Source organism: Oncorhynchus kisutch, linkage group LG19 (genome assembly GCF_002021735.2).
Source record: "Oncorhynchus kisutch isolate 150728-3 linkage group LG19, Okis_V2, whole genome shotgun sequence".
Lineage (NCBI taxonomy): Eukaryota > Metazoa > Chordata > Actinopteri > Salmoniformes > Salmonidae > Oncorhynchus > Oncorhynchus kisutch.
In genome coordinates this window covers 34,078,693-34,102,866 of record NC_034192.2, presented here as the reverse complement: position 1 = coordinate 34,102,866, position 24,174 = coordinate 34,078,693, and the positions used below count along the sequence as shown (strand labels likewise).

Here is a 24,174-nt window from a genome sequence, read left to right as displayed (position 1 = left end):
TCAGCAACGATCACTCCTGTGTTCCAATGTCACATTGTGTTAGCTAATCCAAGTTGATCATTTTACTTTTTTGCAATTATGATAGCACAGCTGAAAAATGTTGTCCTGATTAAATTAAGCAATAAAACTGGCCTTCTTTAGACTAGTTGAGTATCTGGAGCATTAACATTTGTGGGTTCGATTACAGGCTCAAAATGGCAAGAAACAAAGAACTTTCTTCTGAAACTTGTCAGTCTATTCTTGTTCTGAGAAATTAAAGCTATTCCATGCGAGAAATTGCCAAGAAACTGAAGATCTCATACAACGCTGTGAACTACTCCCTTCACAGAACAGTGCAAACTGGCGCTAACCAGAATGGAAAGAGGAGTGGGAGGTCCCGTTGCACAACTGAGCAAGAGGACAAGTACATTAGAGTGTCTAGTTTGAGAAACAGACTCCTCACAAGTCCTCAACTGGCAGGTTCATTAAATAGTACCCGCAAAACACCAGTCTCAATGTCAACAGTGAAGTGGTGACTCCGGGATGCTGAGTTCCTCTGTCCAGTGTCTGTGTTCTTTCGTCCATCTTAATATTTTATTTTTATTGGCCAGTCTGAGATATGGCTTTTTCTTTGCACTCTGCCTAGAAGGCCAGCATCTCAGAGTTGCCTCTTCACTGTTGACGTTGAGACTGCTGTCAATTTTAGAATAAGATTGTAACGTAATAAAAAGTAAAGGGGTCTGAATACTTTCAGAATGCACTGTATGTGTGAGCATGTGGGTAGAGTCCAGTGAGTGTGCTAGTGCAAGAATGTCAGTGCAAAAAAACAGGAGTAAGCGCAAATAATCCAGGTAGCCATTTGATTAACTGTTCAGCAGTCTTATGGCTTTGGGGTAGAAGCTGTTCAGGAGCATTTTGGTCCCAGACTCAATGTGGGTGGCACCTGTGTTTAGGATGAGCGTGGCTGATGTGTTTTTGTCTAGGAAGTTAGGAAGTCCAGGGTCCAGTTGCAGAGGGAGGTGTTTAATGCCAGGGTCCTTAGCTTAGTGATGAGCTTGGAGGGCACTATGGTGTTTAACCCTGAGCTATAGTCAATAGATTTGTTGGGGCGGTATATGAATTGTAGTGGATCTGGGTCTGGAATGTGAGTGCTAAGGGGAAATAGTCATTTAGACAGGTTGCCTTGGCCTTCTTGGGCACAGGGACTATGGTGGTCTGCTTGAAACATGTAGGTATTACAGACTGGCTCAGGAGAGGTGGGTCAGCGCATCCTGAGGACGCATCCTGAATGTTAACCTATTTAAAAGTCTTACTCACATTGGTGACAGAGAGCGTGATTACACAGTCTTTCCGGAACAGCTGGTGCTCTCATGCATAGTTCAGTGTTGCTTTCCTCAAAGCGAGCATAGAAGGTATTTAGCTCATCTGGCAGGCTTGCGTCACTGGACAGCTCACGGCTGGGTTTCCAGTGTAGTAAGATTCGATCCTGGTCCTGTATTGACGCTTTGTCTGTTTGTTGGTTCATCAGAGGGCGTAGCGGGATTTCTTATAAGTGTCCGGATTAGATTCCCGCTCCTTGAAAGCAGCAGCTCTAGCCTTCAGCACAGTGCGGATGTTGCCTGTAATTCATGGCTTCTGGTTGGGATATGCTCATATGGTCAGTGTGGAGATGATGTCGTCAATGCACTTATTAATGAAGCCGGTGACTGATGTGCTAAATTCCTCAATGACATTGGATGAATCCCGGAACATATTCCAGTCTGTGCTAGGTCCTGTAGTTTAGCATCCAATTCAATTCATGAGTTTTTTGTTTGTACGCTGGAATCAGGAGGATAGAGTTATGGTCAGATTTGTCAAATGGAGAGCAAGGGCGAGCTTTGTATGAGTCTCTGTGTGTGAAATAAAGGTTACCTTAATTTTTTTCACCTCTAGTTGCACAGGTAACGTGCTGGTAGAAATGAGGTCATTTCAGTTTTCCTGCATTAAAATCACTGGCCACTAGGAGCGCTGCCTCTGGGTGAGCATTTTTACAGCTTGTTGAGTGTGGTCTTAATGCCAGCAACGGTTTGTGTGGTAAATAGACAGCTACGAAAAATATAGATGAAAACTCTCTTGGTAAATAGTATGGTCTGCAGCTTATCATGAGATATTCTAACTCAGGTGAGCAGAACCTCGAGACTCCGTTAATATTAACCATCACTCACCAGCTGTTGTTTTACAAAGAGACACACACCCCCTCCCCTGAGCTTCCCTGATGCTGCAGTTCTGTCCTGCCGATCTATAGAAAAAACGACTAGATTAATAGCATGCTAAATGGTAACATATCATTTGAGTGGTAACGTATCATTTGTGTGGTTTCGTATTATTTTGTCAATTCGATACAAAAAATGTCAGCTCCTAAAAGCGGACTATTTCACACCACTATCCATTTAACTTACTCTTTAATCTAACCAGATTTAGGCCCAGAGCTGTGGTTTCATGGTTATAGTATTTTGATGAAAGGCTATTTGTCTGAATGCTCCCTCTACCCATTATCAACTGGCTATATTGTTACAAACAAACATTCAGTTCTGTAGCATTTTCCCAATTTATGGGAAATATTATTATTCAACGGCAAGGAGAAGGAATAGAGTATTGTCTCATTGTCTGCAGATTCTCCTAAATGACATTACCTGTCGGCATCATTGAACATTAGGAACAGTGTTTACTTTAGTAAACCATACCTAAAATTTTACCTACATAATATTTTTCCTCTTGGAAAGTGAGTAATTTGTCTCAATTGAATACATAACACACCAAAGGAAGTACTAATGCTTTTCCAAGGTGTTAAATTCTGTCTCAGAGATTTATTAAATAACTAAATCAGAGTGTAGGTATCCAGCAATTCACCAAATGACAAGATGCTTGTTGGATCCTCCCCACGTCTCCAAATGGAACTAATTTACTCAGTGAAGAGGAAGCACTTTCTCCAAGAGAGGGAGAGGAGTTGTTAAAACACTTCCATTAAACTGGGGGAATAAATATCCCAATTCCTGCCCAAGGTGTCTTCATTTGGACCCAAATGGGTGAAATGCTGTTGCCATGGGGACATGGCGATGACTGCAGCCCTCCTCCCAGCTGTTTTGGTAGGGTTTTGTGTGTGTGTGTGTGTCTCTCTGTCTCTGTCTCTGTGTGTGTGTGTGTGTGTGTGTGTGTGTGTGTGTGTGTGTGTGTGTGTGTGTGTGTGTGTGTGTGTGTGTGTGTGTGTGTGTGTGTGTGTGTGTGTGTGTGTGTGTGTGTGTGTGTGTGTGTGTGTGTGTGTGTGTGTGTGTGTGTGTGTGTGTGTGTGTGTGTGTGTGTGTGTGTGTGTGTGTGTGTGTGTGTGTGTGTGTGTGCGTGTGTGTGTGTGCGCGTGTGTGTGTGTGTGTGTGTGTGTGTGTGTGTGTGTGTGTGTATTGATGCCGCCTCCGTGCTGTGTTCCCCTTTCAGACTCCAGAATAGTGTCTCTACTAATCCGTGAAAGTTGCGGCGCTCTGAACCAGTGGCCAAGCCTTTTCCCACTGAATCGGGGCCCAGGGTCTGCACTCTACTTCACACTTGATTGGTCCCTCCCGTGGCAGGACTCCCCTCCCTGCTGGGTGTGGGCCCGTCCCCCTCGCTGGGCTGCTCAGCGCTACCTAATCGGCTTCTCTCCGCCATAATTACCAGCGCTGAGCCTGAGACTCACCACCGCATCACACTGCCCCATACCGTATCCCAAGCCTGCCTGGCCTAGCTGCCCAGGCCTCACCAGCACTGGCACTCCCAGCCCCAGACCTGGCCCGAGCCCCTGCAGCCTCTTCAAGGAGAGCACCTTGCCCTCCAGTACTGTGGGCTTGGCTGAGTTTGGAGAGAGCTCCTGGGGAAAGCCTTGGAGTAGGGGAGAGGGTGGCACCAGCCAGCCAAAACACTGGTGCTGCTCTGCTGCCCCCCCCCCTGTCCCCATCCCCCCGTCCCCCCGTCCTGTTTGAGCTGATGTGTTTATTTGGGGTGAAATGGGATGCAGCACTATAAGGAGCTCTCAAAGGTACCTCCATGTGCCACAGAGCTGCAGTTGAATCCACCCTGTGGAGACAGAAGTCCTTTGAAATATCTGACCAGCCTAAAGACCCACTCTCACAATGGGACCAGTCAGTCGTAGTGGGAATGGTCTCTGTGGAGTCTGTGTGGGCTATAGGTGGGACACAATCACATTGTCCAAAAAGTCCTTCTACTTCATCTGCTCATCCATGTGTAGTATGAGAAATGTCAAACAAAAGATATGGCTATCTTAGAATGTCCTCTATCAAGTTAGGATTTGACAGAATCTAAAAGAATTCATCATAATAGTAATACATTTTCCTTTTTGCGCAGTGTCACGGAAGTCCTATTGCAATAGGATTACGTCCTATTGCAGCATGACTGCGAGCAGCAGAGCATATGGGACGGGCCAGGTGAAACGCACTGTCCTGGCAGAGAATCCAAAGTCTGTCAGAGTGGAACACACGTCAAAGGGCACAAAGTGTGCTGGCACAAACAGTAGCCCAGAGTGTTTATCAGACGGATACCCAGCACTCGTTAGCTTATTACTCTCTTATTAGGGACATTTTTTCCCTTGCATGGGTTGGCATAGTCCTGCTAGCTTCTCTTCACGCAGCCCAGGCTCTGTCAGAGCTGATCAAAAGATATTTCCTCACATCTCCAGACGCCGGGGGGAGAAGTAGAAAAGAGGAGAGAGAAGAAAAGAGCCAGAAGGGGGCATAGTGCTCTCTCTTTACTCTGGTCTTTTGGTGAATGAGGACTTTTCTCTCTCTCCTTTATTCTCCTTTTCTTCTCATTCTTCCTTTGGAGAAGAAAAATACAATTGTTGCCGGTATTTCCCATCACATTTGGCCAAATAATTTTCAAGCATTTTCCATATCAAAAACAATTATCATCAGATAAACCCAGACTAGTCCAATGTGGAATTAAGATCATTTTTGGGGGGGGGGGGGGAGAAAGTCTCCACAAATCTGACTGGCTTCCAGGCAGCCAAGACCCCCTCGAAGTGGGAATGAAAAGTGTAACTCTAGCCTCTCAGTTGTACGTCTCAATCCATAATCCTTCCCCAAAAACCTCACCAGAGCCGCCCCGGCCACCACTCCCATGGCGTTCCCCGCCGGTGCCATGCGGTGCCGGGTTGGCCTGCTCAGATGTATGGGACAGTCCAGTGTCAGACTATCAACCTGAAAGGGATTTTAGCTTTCTTTAGTGGTTAGCGAGGTGGTCAGGGGAGCAATGGTGGGCTCTCTCTAAGCATCTAATACCCAGTACTGGGCCTCTAGTCCATTACAGACACCTTATCCTGGTCTCACATATCTTGGACACACTGGACATTACCGACACCGGCCCGGTCTGGCTCTGGTAGCCACAGAATGTAGCAGTGTAGATGGCTGCAGCACCGAGGTGAGTTACCCTCTCTGGGTGTTAATGCAGGTCTGGGGACAGTGGTCAGTGTCTCTATGAGGACCTGTTGTATTCTGACTAGTGTCTGAATGTCCAGGGCTATACAACTGGTCTGGGCTAGGCTGCTATGGACAGAGGGAGGGCCGTAACATCCATATTACTTGGTGACAACCTGGCTTCATTGGATGGTTCAGAAGGCTAGATGGGTGTGAAGACGTCGGCTGCCGGTTGGCTGTCTCGTTGTAGCATTGCAGTGTTGGTGGCGTGTCCTGATTGCACAATACATTGAAAGCTAGCGTGTTAATTATCAAGGCAGACATATTTAACGTAGCACCGTGAATGTATTCTATATATTAACCTGCTTCGTCCAGAGGCATATTTATATTTCAGAGGCAGCTTCATAAAATAGACACAAAAATAGATGGCACGGATATTCTCTTATTCTCATGATACATTGGTCCAACTGTTACCATGGGAAAAAAAGTGTATAAAAAATGTATTGATTTCCAAGAAAATATCCTGGGGATGTTGAAAATAGGGGCTAATTGGAAGACCTATAACTAATTGATCATGGATATGTAAATTTCACATTTTCAAAGGGTTGGGAGCCGTTAATGACGTAAGAGTACATTTACCAAAATGTTTTATTTCCAACACATCTGTCCATAGCTACAAAATCCATGCTTGGAGCAGCTGTCTGAGGAAGAACAATGTGGGTACCTCACTACCAACGGCCCTACTTACCTAGAGAACCTGACAGCGGATCTACCGTAGGCACATAGAGTTTGGTAATATTCTACAACTGTTGATAAATGAGCTGCTAGGGAAGGGCCTTGGTCCAGTCTTTCACAGCTCAGTTGATCTCCATTGAAGTAAACAAACCCAAGGTCACCTCTGGACAGCTTGGTCTATACATCCCGTGGTCTGGTGTGTATGTTGTCAGGGTGGGGCGGTGGTGGCAGCGGGTGGTTGAGTCAACTCAGAGGAGGAGATCAGCTCATCCCATGTTGTGGGTGTGTGTGTGTTGGTGTGTGTGTGTGTGTGTGTGTGTGTGTGTGTGTGTGTGTGTGTGTGTGTGTGTGTGTGTGTGTGTGTGTGTGTGTGTGTGTGTGTGTGTGTGTGTGTGTGTGTGTGTGTGTGTGTGTGTGTGTGTGTGTGGTTGTGTGACAGCCATGTGGCAGGCTATTACTCTATACCGTCTGGAACATTCTAAGCAGGAAATGGGAGCGTTGCGGGGAGGCATTTGTGCCATTGTGCACATACGTTACATAGTCTACTCTACCCACTCCCCGTATATCGGGGCGAATGCCTGAAAAACATACTAGAATAGAAATACTTCTACGTATTTGCTATTACGAATATAGTTGATGATCATTATTTAAAGGGAGAAAGGCAGGACCATAGACAGCCGAGTGGATACAGTTGAATGCTTACAAAATGGTCGCCATGGTGCTAAGCAGCTGAAAGAGCAGGAAGAAGATGGAGCGTATATATACTGAATGTTGTTTTCCTGTTGTCTGTGTAATATACTTTTTTGGAGTTGAGAGTCTGAGAGGGTATTAAATTGTAGATACATGGATCCTATGTTCCCCCCCCAAAAAAATAATCTCAAAAGTTGAGCCCATACAGTATGTTATTTTTTGAACATTTACCCCACCCACAGTTTAGATAACTTACTCGGTTAGTCCGCACTAAAAACAATTTGCTGATGTACAGTATCTACCTTCTGCACCAGCAACAATCTCCATTCATCCTTAAAGAGAAGTATCTCTTCGCAACAGTGATAGTTACAATACAGACTGAATCATTTCCGCACCCCATTTCAGTTGATTACGATATCAAACAATATGTCTATATTCACACTTATGTCTTGAGATGGATCATAATTTCAACATTTTCAAATGAAAGTGGAAGGGGAAAACGCCTATAGTGGAGGTTTACTGAAATACATCTTCAGAAAATTGTAATGTGAATACTGGTATCTGTACGTCAATAGCCAAAGCATGCTAGCAACAATGTTAGCCTAGAAACCTTACTTGGGAATTAGGAATATGGAGGCACTCTTCCAAAAAGTCCCTCCTTTCATTAAATCCTATGTATTTGTAAAATATGACAGCATACGAAAGTCTCTTTGAGCCTTTGTACTTGAAAGCGTTCATAGTTTGAAACTAGAAAAGCTTTCCAAATTCTTTACCCTTTTTACTCCCCACGAGATAGGTTAACTTTGGGAAATCATGTGAGAGTCGTTTGTCTTTGTAATTGAGAATGAAAAGGATAAAGGTAGCTAACTTTCTGTAACTCCTTTTGGATTCCGAGGGCTATAGCTACTAAGGAGAGGGGAACTCATGCATAGTTTGAGGTGTCCTCTATGGTGTACACATGGTACAGTAGGCTATGGAGAGTATTAAGGAAACACTTCTGAATGAATACCTTGAAATATAATAGCGAAAGAGAAGTCCACATTTTTCATCCTAGCCACCAAAAACTGGATGTTAGGTGCTAGGTTTTACCTAAAGACATAGGATATTACTGTTGTGTTTATCATCCATGTTCAAGTATAACACTTAACACTTACAACACTTTACATTTTCCCAAAATATATTGTATTGTAATATATTGAATATTGCCCGCTATCATTGAAATAGCACCAAATAAATTGAACGGACCAATATAATACCCTGTGTCTTGATTATGATGCTAACGAGTGTCTGCTTGAACTTGTAAAAAAACGACGAGCACTCTGCTAAAAATCGAAACCGAGAATGACACAAAAGATTGATAAAGAAATGAAGATGTGTGTCATTGTTACTTGGAGGGCCACTGTAAAGAGTCACGATGACTGTGGGGGAAACACTGTTCAGAGAGTGTAATGTCCCCTCTACAGATGAACGTATGAAAGACAGATGGTGTGCTTTCATTTCACAAAACTCTGAGATGTTTCACATTTCAATCTCACAGAGAGAAACATCTGACATGGCTGACAGTTTTGATCAAGTCTCGGACTTAGTTGATTCTCTCAATTCATTAAATGTCATTGGATTATGACTCGAGTCATCCATTCATAGCCTTTTTCCCTTGAAGAAATAAAATAAAATAAACTTCTCCCAATTAGATGCCAACTTGAAATAGCTAATGAATTTCTCGTTCTTTTGATGCCGCCCATAAACTTTTACAAACAGAAAACAATTGAAGTAATGAAAAGAAAACTCACAGACAGATGGTAATATACAATGCAAACAAAGAAACAAAGGAAACGTGGGTAATAATTGCGTCTTTCTTGATGTTTCAGTCTTTCAGAGAAATTGTCTGACATAAGCTATAAAACTTTCAAACAATGCTGGGTGATGTTTATCTTAGCATTGCATCTGCATGCATTGTGTGATGTACAGAAAGCTCTCACCAATCAAAAGCTATGCATGTTTAGAATAATAAACATTCCCTATTACATTGCTCATTGTAATAGGTCTGTCTCATAGCTTGTCTTTACTATGAACTTACTTTGCAAATGTCTTTACCTAATAGGCTAGTGCTACCCTGCACCTGCCTAACTACCATAGGTATTAGGGACACTATTCTAAAGTGGAATCAGAGTTACTGTCACAAAACGTATTCATTAGGGATGATTCTGTTTCATTCTTTAAAAACCATGTTTGTGTGTACCTTAACCAAAAGGCTAATGAGTTGCCTAGAAGCAAAGAAGTTGAGAAGTGTGTCTGTCTTGTGTGTTGGTCGTCTCATGAAAACTCATTAGGGCTCTCTTTGACAGTAAGGCCAGATGAGTTTATCTGTGTGCTGGATGAGGCTCTTTCCTTCCTGTTTCTTCAGCTTCTAGCATTTTGTGCAATAATTGGTTTAAACGCAGGCTCATTGCTCGCAGGAAACTTTAATAGATTGCTAGCAAATAAAACTGGATATTCATTGGTGAGCAATGGCTGTGTACAGTGACAATTGAGTGTGTTGTGTCTGTATAGACGTATATGTACAGACCTACATTTTTACACATTCTTCCGAAGTTGGCTAAACTTACATAACAACTTGGATTGTATTCTGTTTCAAGGATAATAATATCAAATTGATTTCAGATAAATAAACATATATATATATATACAATTACTCCAAACTGGTGTATTCATACTTGCTTATGTATTTTTACTGTATCGTATAAACACATTTGTATCAGTTTTCAAGTTAGTCAATAAATGTATCAGAATTTTTTAAATAATTTAAAAAGTACAATGAACTAAACATTTGTATAAAATTATTTTGGGGGATGCAGCGATTCGTTTAATTTTGTTATGCGGCTTCAATATTACTAATGTGTTTCGGTGAACTTAATAATTACAGTATAATGCCCTCTTGGAGGCCATTCACCTTTCTATTTTTTGGTCATTTGAGTTTTGAGACAAGAAAAAAAATTCTTAGTGAGATAAGAGGTTATTCTTTGTGGGAGACTGTTTGTTATTTGTGTGGGATTCATTTCAATATCACATTTTATTGGTCACATACACATATTTAGAAGATGTTATTGCGAGTGTAGCGAAATGCTTGTTTTGTGAAACTAATATCTTGATACCTCTGATTTTACACTGATCTGATAGCAATCCACAGTCAGATGAATCAAATAGAGAGAACATGTATTTCATAATATATCAATGATAAAATATCAATAAACACATTCATGGAAATCATGTAATGTGATTCAAATCAGAAACAACATATTGACAAATATTTATTATTGTTTCTCAGTAAATTCAAACTCATGTATAAACATCAAATGCAACAATGTGGTCGCAGGTAGTAAACCAATATAGTACCTTTCACAAATAAAATTTAAAGCAATCCTTTGAAAAAAATTTATAATGCTTTCGAATGTAATGTCCCATAAAAATAACTCAAGGAAAATGCTTCGAAAAGCTAACGCTCTGATGCATTAGCAGGTACGGCAATACATTTAAAAAATGCTGTCCCAAAATGTTTTCCATAAGGTGTTTTGCAGTTAATACATATTCCATTTGGTTTTAAATGTGAGCCAGTGCCAAATGGCATGTACATTTGATACGGTCAGCGAAAGGATAACCAAATTTTTTTTTAACCTCGTTTAGCAAAGCAACATATTAATAACTATTAAGAGTATACTTACTGAGGTCATTTTGTCTGTCATAGTAGGACTCACTGTAACACAGAAGGACAAACATGGAGCTAAAATGACGGCGCCTACTGAAGGACACCGCTGTCTGACTGTCCCGTAGAAGACAGGTAATCAAGCGCGAGATTCAAACCCAACTGAGCATAGGTGTTGCTCAGTTGGTAGCCTAGTTGATAGAGCATTGCACTTGCAAAGCCAAGGTCATGTGTTTGATTCCCACGAGGGACCAGTAGGAAAATGCATGAACTCACTATTATACGTTGCTCTGGATAAGAGCATCTGACAAATTACTAAAATGTAAAACAAATGTGCATATTAGTATTAATAGCTTTAATAACATACTGGTGTCTTCTTATTGTTTTTTTTGTGGGGGGTTTTCACACAATAAATATGGAGTTGAACTTGGCGCCTGTGGTATTGCCTGTTCAGCCATTTTAACACCAATAGCATATGGCCCCACAATAGCGTCACTATACTTCAGTAATTGTTTTAGTGTCTGTTTCCTGTCGTTCTGTATATTTGTCAGGGCCACATGTGACTGGTGACCTGTTTACTTGGTTCCACTTCCACACCTCAGAGAGGAGAATGGAAAGGGGCAGGTGCAGCTGACAAAGCCAGGCAATTCAATAACCTTGGAGTACTGTAAGGGGCATGTTTTCACGAACACGTAACTGCTTGGATCAATGTAAACAGTCTTAACACCTGTGCTACAGGGTTAATAGCACCATTTGTTGTGTGAAACGGGGAGTAGAGATGACGGCAGTTGACGTCAGACAGTGCATGGGGGGTAAATACAGGGAATGTGTGGTATTTTTAGCCGATCTTCGTTCAAGGACAACAAAAGAAGGGTTATATAACTTCACGTTTTTCGCCTGCCATTTTAATTTGCCCATGTCCCCTGAGCAGGGCCCATAATCTTCCTTTCGGAAAAATGGGTCGCCATTATATAACCAGGAAGTGCCTGCCAACGTCCTGCAGCTTGTTTATGGTGACATCTTGTTGCCGGGGTGACGGGGTCCTGCCAGTGTGTCGTCTTTATTCATCCTTACGCACGGCTGGCATGGGTACCTCCAGGCAGCGGCAGCCCCAGGAGTCACCACTACCCCTCCCCTGTGCCCCTCCTCAGACCCATTCCTCAGTTCATGTTGACAGGCAGCTTGGGGGCAGACCCATAGCCTGACCCAGAGCAAGAGGAACGCCAGCAGTGCTCTGAAGGACCTCTATTCTAGGCAGGCATTTAGTCGGCCCACTATCACCACCATAGTCCTCTTATAACTAATTAATGATTGCAGAGTGCTCTGTTCTGCCCTGAAACCATGTAAAACCATGCTCACTTACTAAAATGTCTTAAATGAGCCTTTGATCACTCTTAGACAATGGAAGTGTGTGCATTCTTACTCACACCTTGCACTCAATTGACTATTGAGTCTTTGAAAAAGAGGGGGCAGAAAATGCAAAAACAAATTTGGCCGCAAACAAGGCACTGACCCATCCCTGCTCCAACAATCTCTAAAGTACTTTCAAAAGTTGGCCATGGCAAAAATGACGGAACATTAAATTATTTCTGAGATATCATGGGAAGAGCGTACCACAGCCTATTTTGCTAAATAATAAAACACTAAATAATCCAAATTTGAAACATGCTGCGACAGACTGTTGTGATTACCTTTTAATCTGAGGGCTGAATTCCTAATTCCAGGCGGGAAAGTTTCCTCCCGGGCAGCAGCAGGAGGCGCTGTAAATCAGTTAGCCTTTTGATAACGCAACGCGAGCAAAAACAAACATGGCTGATGAGGGGGGCAGGGTTAGAAGTACGTTTCAGTGGCTCTGCAAGTTAATGCAACATTAACATTGGATGAGCTTTTGGGAGCCTGGAGCATCGATATTAAAGAGATACCCCCTGCACCCCTCCTATCCACAGGCAGGCGCAACAACAGAGAGGAAGACGGACCGCTTTGACCTCGGCGCACCATCCCAATGTCATAGCCTACTGTAGGAAAGTCTGTGCTGCGTTTGGAGCTACGTAGCCTAGCCAGGAAGCAGTCAGCAATTTAGCTTGTGCAACACAACACAAAGCAACATGTATTAACCAAGGTGTTGTGGTAGCATTAAATCACGCCTGTAATGAGTTATTACATCTCTTTTCAGTATTATTTCTTCTCGTTTGGAATGCTGTAACCAACCGCATATCCAGTTTTCAATGCAAATGTTTAGGCCGCTTCCCTTTCGTCATTGTAATCCGGTTGATTGAATTGATGTATTTCATGCTTCTTTTGAAAGTATCTGTGCTGAGAGTCTCCTGAGAACAATGTGGTTTGCTGTTTCAGGTCATTTCAATAGCAGCGTTTTTTCCCCCCTCTCTATAGTTGTGCTAGAAACTCTGAGTGTGCGGTGCCCAGGGGTTTTGACGAGAGAAACATACAAGGTTTTGATGCTTGTTTGGTTTCAGTGAACCCCAGGCTAGGAAGATACAATAACACATTTACACAACCACCCAACACACACACACAAACACACACACAAACACAGCCACATCCTGCTTTCAGTCATTACGTCAAATCATGCGATTTATAAAAAGCGATCTTGTGAAGTTGACTTTAACAGGATTGTCAAAAAGGTCAGGTGCCGTATTAGGGTGCAATTGACAGAAATATTATCATTGGTTGTAAAACGTAATTAGACACTGAATAACCATGTGAGTGACAGTATTCTAATTTATAATGGATTTTGGGGGGGAAATATTTTCCTGGAGTGATTGCTAACTAAATATTAATTTGGAACAATACATGTCTTTGACTGTATCCCTGTTGAGACATCCCTCTCCATTACATCTTATGGCCCAGTTTACCAAACAGACTGGGAATATTGGTAATTTGACAGCTCATTTCATACTACCCAACACTAGCAGGCCTGTGACTTTCCCACTTTCACCCAGTTATACAGATGATGGTGGCAGACAGAACACATGCCATGTTGATGCCCTGATGGTGCCCAGGTGGTGCCCTGATGGTGCCCAGGTGGTGCCCGGCTGTGTACGGTCTCCTGTGGTCAAAGCCAGACCTCACGGAGATGCTGTCTTACGTACTGTACTGGTCTCCTATACAGAACCAAGGTCAAACCGAATGGTAACCACAACCAAAACAAGAGGAGACCATTACCATTTACATGAGCAGAGTATATGATTTGCGTAGTGTTAATGTATAAATTAAAAGCAAAACAACATGATTTCACTGTGTAATAAACACTGCAAATGTGGTGTTACATTTTCTACATTTCTGATAAAGCCGCTGTTATTGCAATTTTGTCTTGAATGACGAGCCAATTCGAATTTGGTGTCATCAAATTATTTGGGCAGAACATAATGAAGATCAATCGAACATAACTCTATATTTCTAAATAGGTCTGTGCCCATTAATCAACCATTTAGAAAAACATTGGATGTAGATTTTTATCCTTAAATTTCAGAATTGCATTTGATGTGTTTTATACAACACAGTGTCCTTGTTTTAGTAAAACAGTCTCAATTACCAAATAAGAAATGATCTGTGTTGTCCTTCCACTGGTAACACCAGATAACATCTCCATCCATATAGCTGTGACGTCAGAGATTATGAACTGTGATACATCACCGTGAGCATGACCAATGAAAATACAACTCCATCGTTAATGGTTTGTCTTATCAAGGTCAAAGAGCGCTGTTGAATGGGGTATTACATTGAAACAGTAGTGGCTGATAGCATTGTGATAACCTAGGCTCACTCAGGACTAGCTATATCCTTTGGCTCTGTGGCTCGACGGTGCTGAGGGAAGCAGTACTTCGTGACTTCAGGGAACATTAAGAACCAAATCGACATTGCTGCTAGGCCTGAAAGAATAATCATGTGAGAGAAAGGGGAAAGAAATCACCAAAATGAAATTGGCAAAGCAGGCAGGGTGTGCAGCACACGGCAGTGGGCTCCTCTATAAAGACATCTGCTGATTACACAGTTTTGGGAGGCCCGGTAGAAAGGAGAGGAGGCTGGCAGTGAATCGTGTAAAGAGATTGAGACCACACGACGGCCCGCTGAAAGAGCACAGCACACGATTCCACAAAGCCAGCCGCTCGGAGCATGAAGCCATAAAGACGTGAAGTGGAAAGTTGCCTTCGCTCTATTTTACACAACAGGAAAAACCTGGCTGCCCAGAGTGACAGAATACTATTAGGGCCTGAAATCCAGTCAAGGGGCTTTCTACCGTCTGGTTCAGGCCACAAGAATATCCACCACACCACATAAGCTGACTTGAATTATTCTCGCTGTCATTGTGCAACATAAAAAAGGAACACTTTTTTTCTACTCTGTTGGCACAGTGATGAAAAGGAACACTGACTGCGTGCACCTGTATAAGCTATGTTGTGTGATCGCCTCCCAAGATGGAGGCAGCTTGGTGAATGCCATTCTTGGATCTGACTGACATGCGGATAGATAGACAGAAAGTCATGCCTGCTTGCCTGCGTGTCTGCCTGTGGGGTTCTGGTTTGGTTGCCGTGTGGCTGGTGGAGGCGGATGCCTGTTTCAGGTGGCCCACGTGCGGCTGTGGTGTGGTGTATGGGGCTCCCCAGGGAGAGACACCATGTCTCCATGCTGCAGACACCTGCCGGTAGGACGCAGCAGGGGTAGCCCTGGGTGTCACAGTGCCTCGGTAAAGGGCCCAGAGCAGTCCACTTCACAGACACTGTTGAGATATGCCGCCCACGCCATTCTGTCACGCTCCTCCTAGCCTAGTTTTCTGTTACGAATCGATGGCGGAGATTGCCAGCTATGTTATTTCGCCCTTTACCTCTATCGTGCAGTCGATTCACCTTCTTTCGCCACACAAAATTGAGGCCATATGGAAATGTCTATGTATCATTGACAAGGAAAGTATTGTAAATCTGAAGGAAATATACATTTTTATCGCTTATCAGAAAGATTTATTTACATCAAGGGACAGAATATATTTCAGAGTTTTGGTTTGTTGTAATGGTTCTCATCTATAACATCTGATAAAAACAGAATCAAGTCACTATTATTCAAAAATATGGCAATGATGCAATAGGCTTGTATTAAGTAAGAGATAATCAACGAGGAGTTATGCGTTCTCTGGAAATAATGCACAATGTTTAAGGTGTGTGCCACTGACCTTCTGCAGAGTTTTATTCTTTTCCAAAAACGCATGGAGCCCCGAGTTGATTATCCCACTTATACCACACCTATAATTTAACACATTTGCCGCTAGAAATGTGTTAATTTGCCAGTAGAACTGTGCTAAACATCCAATGAAGTAGCAATCAAGTTTATTAGATAGTCCCAGTCGGTATTTGATGGAACTTTACCCGCCTGTGGGGAAAACAATCTGTGGTTACCTAGGTTACCCCACCTCATAGCAATTTTCTTGTTGTCTGCTTGTTTTAGTCAATTACAAAACTACATTTAAGAAAAGTACAACATGTCTAAAGATAAATTTTCAGCTCCTGAGCTTTCTCAAGACTTTCTCAAGAAAAATGTAATATTGGAAGGATTCCCTGTATTATTGTCAGGATGCCCCTTTTCATGACGGTGCTAGCAGCCACGTGATTGAATGCTAGCTAGCTACCGACCTGAACATTTAGCTAGCCAAGACCAACAACACAAACAAACAGACTATATAGTGAGTGAAGTTGCAAACAGACTATACTAAACAAGTTAAATATCTTACCTGTGATTAAATGTTTTCCACAAAAAGCTATGTGTAGCCTACTATACACAATCTAGGCATTCTGTCAACAAGCTTCATGAGGTAGTCACCTGGAATCCATTTCAATTAACAGGTGTGCCTTCTTAAAAGTTAATTTGTGAAATGTATTTCCTTCTTAATGCGTTTGAGCAATTCAGTTGTGTTGTGACAAGGGTGGTATACAGAAGATAGCCCTATTTGGTAAAATACCAAGTCCATGTTATGGCAAGAACAGCTCAAATAAGCAAAGAGAAACGACAGTCCATCATTACTCTAAGACACGAAGGTCAGTCAATCCGGAAAATTTCAAGAACTTTTAATGTTTCTTCAAGTGCAGTCGCAAAAACCATCAAGCGCTATGATGAAACTGGCTCTCATGAGGACCACCACATGAAAGGAAGACCCAGAGTTACCTCTGCTGCAGAAGATAAATTCATTAGCGTTAACTGCACCTCAGATTGTAGCCCAAATAAATGCTTCACAGAGTTCAAGTAACAGACATATCTCAACATCAACTATTCAGAGGAGACTGCGTGAATCAATCCTTTATGGTCTAATTGCAAAGAAATCACTACTAAAGAACACCCATAAGAAGAAGATAATTGCTTGGGCCAAGAAACACGAGCAATGGACATTAGACCGGTGGAAATCTGTCCAAATGTGAGATTTTTGGTTCCAAACGCTGTATCTTTGTGAGATGCAGAGTAGGTGAACGGATTATCTCCACATGTGTGGTTCCCACCGTGAAGCACGGAGGAGGAGGTGTGATGGTGTGGGGGTGCTTTGCTGGGGACACTGTCTGTGATTTATTTTGAATTCAAGGCACACTTAACCAGCATGGCTACCACAGCATCCTGCAGCGTTATGCCATTCCATCTGGTTTGCACTTAGTGAGACTATCATTTCTTTTTCAACAGGACAATGACCCAAAACACACATCCAGGCTGTGTAAGGGCCTGACCAAGAAGGAGAGTGATGGAGTGCTGCATGAGATGACCTGACCTCCACAATCACCCGACCTCAGCCCAACTGAGATGGTTTGGGATGAGTTGGACCGCAGAGTGAAGCAGCCAACAAGTGCTCAGCATATGTGGGATCTCCTTCAAGACTGTTGGAAAAGCATTCCTCATGAAGCTGGTTGAGAGAATGCCAAGAGTGTGCAAAGTCATCAAGGCAAAGGATGGCTACTTTGAAGAATCTCAAACATAAAATATATTTTGATTTGTTCAACACCTTTTTGGTTACTACATGATTCCATATATGTTTTGATGTCTTCACTATTATTTTACAATGTAGAAAATAGAGAGAATAAAGAAAACCCCTTGAATGAGTAGGTGTGTCCAAACTTTTGATGAGATTTTTGGCATGTTTTGTTATTTCTATATAACTAAAAATCAATGATGAAATTGGCTCTTTTACAATGGGGGTCAATAAAAAAGAATGTTTGTTTTCACCAATTTGTGGGTTTGGTCAAGGGGAATTCCTTACTATTACTGTGAATATAGATCCAGAGTACAGCTACAGTGGTTGCCATGGTAACCAAACAAACAGACTTGCTAGCTTAGCTAACAAAATCATCCGTCTTCCTAAATATTGGCTTGCTATTATGAAAATCGAATTCAACAACGCCAATAATGTTTTCAATTATATTTTTGCTTTCAAAGGCAGCTCAAACATAGAAGATGTCAGAATGTTTGACAACACCGTTGGTTATTAGCGTTCATTAGAGAAATAATGAATGCCCTTCAACAACGCTGTGGCATAAGAGTGTAACAACAGTGTAACACTATGATTCTTAAAGCTCATCATGCATATGTGTGGCAAGAGAAAACTACAAAGAACGAATGTGTGCTGCAAGAAAAGACTGAATCGGGGTTAAAAGAACAACTTGATTTTTGACATCTCTAAAGAGTTGTGGTGGGAGGTTGTGTGAGGTGTCAGAATTATTCTCTTTGCTTTACGACAGTTCTGACTTATCCCACTGACTTTGATTCATATTTTCAGTGCAACATAACGTGTGGTGGATGATGGATGATTGCGCAACAGCTTTGATTCCATTACGTTTCCCTCAAAAGCATTGAGTGATTGATAGACAGATTCAAAGGAAACGGAAGAGAGATTCAAAGATTCCTACTTCCATATTGAGTTGCGTGTCTTGAAGTATTATACTTTGCCTCAATGGGTTTGGAGTTCTGGCAGAGCAGCACATTTCTGTGTTCATACCTTACTTGCTTTCCAGCATTCGTCAGTAGTTCTGACTGGAAGGATAGGAATACTGTACTGCCATCTTTGATTTGGGCAAATGGCATCCTTTCAAAATGATCTAGTGTCAGCTGATAAAGGCTGTATGTTGTCATTGTAGATTGTATCTGTATCTTATTAAGTCAGTCTGCATCTTGTTAATTAAGGCAAGGTTTACATTAAGCAAAATCCTTACAATGACAACATGTTTAGGTCAGGCTTAAGTTTCTTTAGAACATCTAAACGGCATCTGTTTCTACCTCTGTCCAGCACATTTGTACCTCTGATTATGTTTAATCAATGTGCCTGATGTGTGTTTTTCCTAAGCCTCCCCTCTGCTCCCGACCTTTCACCTATGCCCCCTCTCTCTCTTTGCTGTGCAGGTCAATGTCCCCTTACCGACGCCCATACAGCCACATGCCACACTTCAGCATGCAGACATCCAGTCCCAGGTAAGTCAGGCCCAGGTGCACCCCACAGTGCCCCTCATCCTCTCAGGCTCACCCCCCGGTCCTCAGGTCAGACCCGGGGCCCAGCATGCGCCTGCAGCAGGTCACGGAGGACCCCTGACGGCCCGACACCCCAGAGATGGGACTCCAGGCTGGCATGTAGAGAAGTGTTTGAAGTAGGTCTGAGCAGGGCTGTGTTACTTTGCCTTTAATTAGCTCCAGCAGCTGCTGCTTCCTGGTTGAAGGACCCCGGCACACTCCACCACTCCACTGTCTCCCTAATCTCTTACAGGTGACTGTCAGATGCACGTCAACCTACCCGCCATGCAGGACTTAGCTGTCTAACCCCCTCTCACTTAGGTGTTGCTCTGTCAAAGAGAGGAATGCTGAGCTAAACAGTGTTGCTGAGAGGAGTCGCTTCCTAACATAGTCCCGCTTTGTTTTGGTTTGTGAGAAACAAAATGGAGGACGCTCACATCTCTAGCTTAGTGACCAGAGAGCATTTCCAGCCGAGCCAGTGTAAAATTATGCAAATATGTATCCAATTAACCACCATTTTCCCATTATATCATTGTAGTTGCTCTTTTATCACTCTGTAGAAACATAAGGGGTCTGAATTAAAGGCGAAAAGCGGGGAGAGCTTTCTCCTGATGACAGTAAACGTTCCACTCTGCGTTGCTCGTCTGTGTTTTCGGCTCGGGCAAAGAGATCCTAACTGTTGGAAATTGCACTCTGAGGACTGACAGCTGGAAACTGATCTCAGATTAGAAGCACACCTCTCTCTCTCTCTCTCTCTCTCTCCCTGCTCTCCTTTTTCACTCCCAAGTTGGCGGATTGCTCCTTAAAAACTCCACCAGAGATGAAAAAAGAGAGACTTCACAGTTGGCTTTGGCATACGAATGCCCTGGACTCATTAAATTAATGGGGGCCAGATTCCCCTTACTGAGCGTGCACCGATGCCCTTTGAGTTTGCTGGGGCTAGAGGGTGTGCAGCACTTTGAAAGCTGTGACCGGCATATTGAACCCGTTTTAATAGAACCCTTTGGAAGCTCCTGGTAGGATGCGCAGTAACTCCTCGCCTTTAAGTTCCCGCACCTCTCTGTGTGATCTCGTCAGATAGCCGCTTCAGCCTCGGATAGGGCCCAAACCGGGGAAGGGGGTGCAGGCGAGGCAAATTAGACCAGCGGTGTCCGTATCTCAGCCGAGGCCATTCTTTCCCGGAGACGTGAGTCCTTGAGAAGGGGTGCAGTGCAGTGCTTTGATGTGGAAAGTTACCCGGTGTATTACTCTGAAACAGGAGGCTTTAAGAGAGATTCAGTGGGATTCCCTTCAGGGAACAGCGGGGGAGTGTGGCCTATCGTTGGTCAATTGTGCATACAGTGCTGATTTAATTACACCAGTGTCTCCTCTGCTGCTCAGACTGTACTGTACAGGTCAGGAGGACTCCATGACCATTATGACTGTCATCGCCCATTCAGCGTGACGGCACAAAGCCAAATCATCCCACAATAAGGGGTGAATGTCAAGAATGCAGAGAGGGGTTCATAAAGAGGGCTCTATGGGAAACGACAACAAAGGTGGAGACTCTGGTAGCACAGAAAATAGCATGTAATAGTTTTTAATGGTAATCTATGCCTATGATGCACAAAGAATCCATGACACAAAGGACAAGAGTAGGACTTAAAAAAATAAGAATTATAAATGTGTGAATTTTGCATATGTGCCCAACAGCTGAAAGATGTGTCGATAGAAAAGCAAAGAAGGCTGCATGCTCATTTGCATAACAAAAACTAACCCTTAAGTACTAATAAGCCACCCTTAAGGTTAATCGCAACCAGGAATACTGATGTTAAGATAAGAGTAGAAAAATATGAGATAACTCTCTTTGGCTGCAATGAAGATATTACTCTTTGAACTGATTGAGCACTCAGTGATTTCGCTATTGATATAAGCATTAGGCAACAGCTAGCAAGCCCAAAAGCATTCCCGACTATTTCCTGGGAGGAGGCTGAAAGCGCACTATAATATAATGATTATCTTCCTCTGATTCTCCATTCAGTGCTGTGGTGTCACTATGACTACCTGAGATGCTATTGAACACAGCACTGCCGAATAGAAAAGCATCCCTCACAATGAAAGAAGATTACCCATAGCCGGGGAATGAGGTGGTGCTCCTTATTCAGGCAGGCTGAAATATCCTTTAAACACCCCCTAATAAGACAAGTAGCAGGCATACGCCACAGACGGATGGACAGACAGACAGACAGACAGGCAGGCAGGCAGGCAGGCAGGCAGACAGACAGACAGACAGACAGACAGACAGACAGACAGACAGACAGACAGACAGACAGACAGACAGACAGGCAGGCAGACAGGCAGGCAGACAGACAGACAGGCAGGCAGGCAGGCAGGCAGGCAGGCAGGCAGGCAGACAGACAGACAGACAGAACAGACAGACAGACAGACAGACAGACAGACAGACAGACAGACAGACAGACAGACAGACAGACAGACAGACAGACAGACAGACAGACAGACAGACAGACAGACAGACAGACAGACAGACAGACAGACAGACAGACAGACAGACAGACAGACAGACAGACAGACAGGGAGTTAGTAGTGTAAATACCCCAGACAGACAGTGAGAAGAGGGGATCCAACTGGGGAGCCCACTGAAAAAAACATATCTACTGAGGCTAGAAGTGGCTGACTTATGTTGCCAAGCACGAGCAGAGTGAGATACATATCCAACTACTACATCCCTTATCTGTTAGCATCTGTATGAGACAGAAACAAAACAGCACCATACCATAGGACCCTTCTTTGAAAACCATGTTTGGCTGCTAGGATTAGATTCTCATACCCCAGCCTTGACAGTAATGATTTCATAAAGGCTTAGATTTTTTGGCTCGATCACTGTGGCTACAATATTGCTGGATCTCTCGTACTCATGAGTGATTCTATAAGCAGAGTACATTTCACTGCTGTGGTGGCTGATACTTACATGTCTCGCACTCTCAAGTGTGGCGGTAATTTATGCTCTCGCCAGCTCCCATCATCTTGATGCGATTCACACACTGACAAGAATCCATCTCCTTGGTATCTGGCAACAAAGAGGGTTGGGGGGAGGGGAGAGAGACGGGTGCAGATATTTTGTGATCACCGCTGACACAGTCAGAAAGGGAGGGAGAGGGTTACAAGGCAGATAGAGATCATGCGAATGCCTAACCTGGCTAAGTCTATTCCAAAGTGCACCCTTCCTTTCCTCCCTGCCACATACACAGTCTAAACAGATTCTCTGACACACACACACACACACACACACACACACACACACAAACACACACACACACAAAAACACACACACACACAGACACACCGTGACATAGGTGCACAAGAATACAAAAACATCCCTTAAGCACACTGCAGCTCCCTTTCACTGAAACTGGAGTGCAAAGGTACATTCCTTGCTCTGGACGGTTGGTTTCCTGCTTATTCTGTTTGTTTGAGTGTGTTTAATGAGCTCACTGTAATTCTGATTGAAGACATGAGAATCTATGGGGACTCGTGGTAGTCCATGTATGTCCTTCTCCTCAAGAATGCAACTGAAACACTCTTGGGATAAAATACATTTGTGAAAAAAGTTTTCAAATATTTCTAATTTCTTTTCATCTTTTGAAATAGTTTAATGTGATGTGGGCTGTGTACAATCATTCTCAAAACGAAAATAAAACACCTCAAGATTTGCTGCCAATGTGAGCAGACTTCTTTCTCCAATAGTTTTCACAGAGAGAGAGAGAGAGAGAGAGAGAGAGAGAGAGAGAGAGAGAGAGAGAGAGAGAGAGAGAGAGAGAGAGAAATAGAGGTATAAACTCTTCAAAGATAAGTATTATTTAGAGACTACGATTCATTTGGCAGCTTATATTTTCAGCCCCCAAAAAGCTCAAGCTAGTCCGAGGCATACTGTGGGTTGTTTTCAGCTGCATCGAAGAGAAAAAATGTGGCTTGGTCCGAGGCCCCCAATCCCCACTCCCCTTTTCAAAGACGGACCTTTTTTCAGCTCCTAGTGGTCTTTGCACATTGGTGTGGTGACTATGTGCTTCACAGGTGGGAGTCTGCCTCCATCGAATAAGCCAGTTCACTAAGGACGGGATTTGGCGCTGTTATTTTTCTATTAGGGAAGAATTATGCTAAGCCTTCAGAAGCCATCTTTGTGTTGCTATGGCAGCCCATATTTCCTGCCGGGTTGCGACCTTGAATGACTACAGTGCAAAGCCAAGTAGCACCGAGATCCTTTGAGGATTAGGAAACGTGGGGCTCATAGTTATGCAAAACACCTCAGATATGATTGAACCTTGAAAGGATGAATGACAAGTTTATTGAGATCGCCGCTCTTTTCATCTGATCATTGTCAGTCGAACGTTCCCAATCACATGGCATTCGTTTATCTGCAGCTTTTCCGCTTGCTTCTGTCTAGGTCAGATCTGTCTGATAGAAATTTGCGGGGCTTTTCATTTATCCAGAAACCCAATAGCCGTATACTTCATAATAATCAGTTGTGTCTTTAACAAGATGAATCACATAATGATATTGATGCAAATCAATAAATATCTTGATCACAAAAATTGCCTAACATCTGATGGCATATCCATCACTTTGCTCAATAAAACAGTTGCATTTCAATGGATATTTCCTCTGATGCAGAGATTGTAGTGCAGCTGTAGGCTAGGCTACTGTGGCCCTAGAGAGCTCTGGTGTAAAGCTTTACATTATTCATATTTCAAATGCATTTCAATCAATACCCCTACACTAAAGAAACATCTAAAAATGATTTTGACATTTGAGTTGTGTTTTTACTGCTTTACTCTAAATTTTAATCTTAACATTAGTTTTGATGCGTACGCAACTGGAATCTGTATCAATATATATGTTTTTCAAATGTCTTATAATTTCACTAGTGTTTTAAAGCCAGCCTTCAAAGTCTCAAATGTATTTTCAAGAGAGATGTATAGACAGCAACTCAAAGCTGACACAGGGATGGGGCTTTGAACATACGAGATTGACACTATTGTGGTCACAAAGCACAACAGGAGACTACTTTGAAGAGGAAAGTGCTTTGGGTATCAGATATCGCCTTGGAAATAGTGTCCGAAGATAAGCTCAAGTATTAGACCTGTTGAA

The 24,174-nt window shown here is 42.9% G+C and overlaps 1 long non-coding RNA gene across 1 annotated transcript in view; it reads left to right on the top strand.

The window, feature by feature from the left end:
- Positions 1-5,163: 5,163 nt before the first annotated feature.
- Positions 5,164-24,174, top strand: part of LOC109910225 (uncharacterized) — a 30,187-nt gene continuing 11,176 nt past the window's right edge. Inside the window, exons 1-2 of the long non-coding RNA XR_002257844.2 lie at positions 5,164-5,421; positions 18,925-18,993. This is a non-coding gene — a long non-coding RNA (uncharacterized LOC109910225). The remainder of the gene's footprint in view (positions 5,422-18,924; positions 18,994-24,174) is intronic.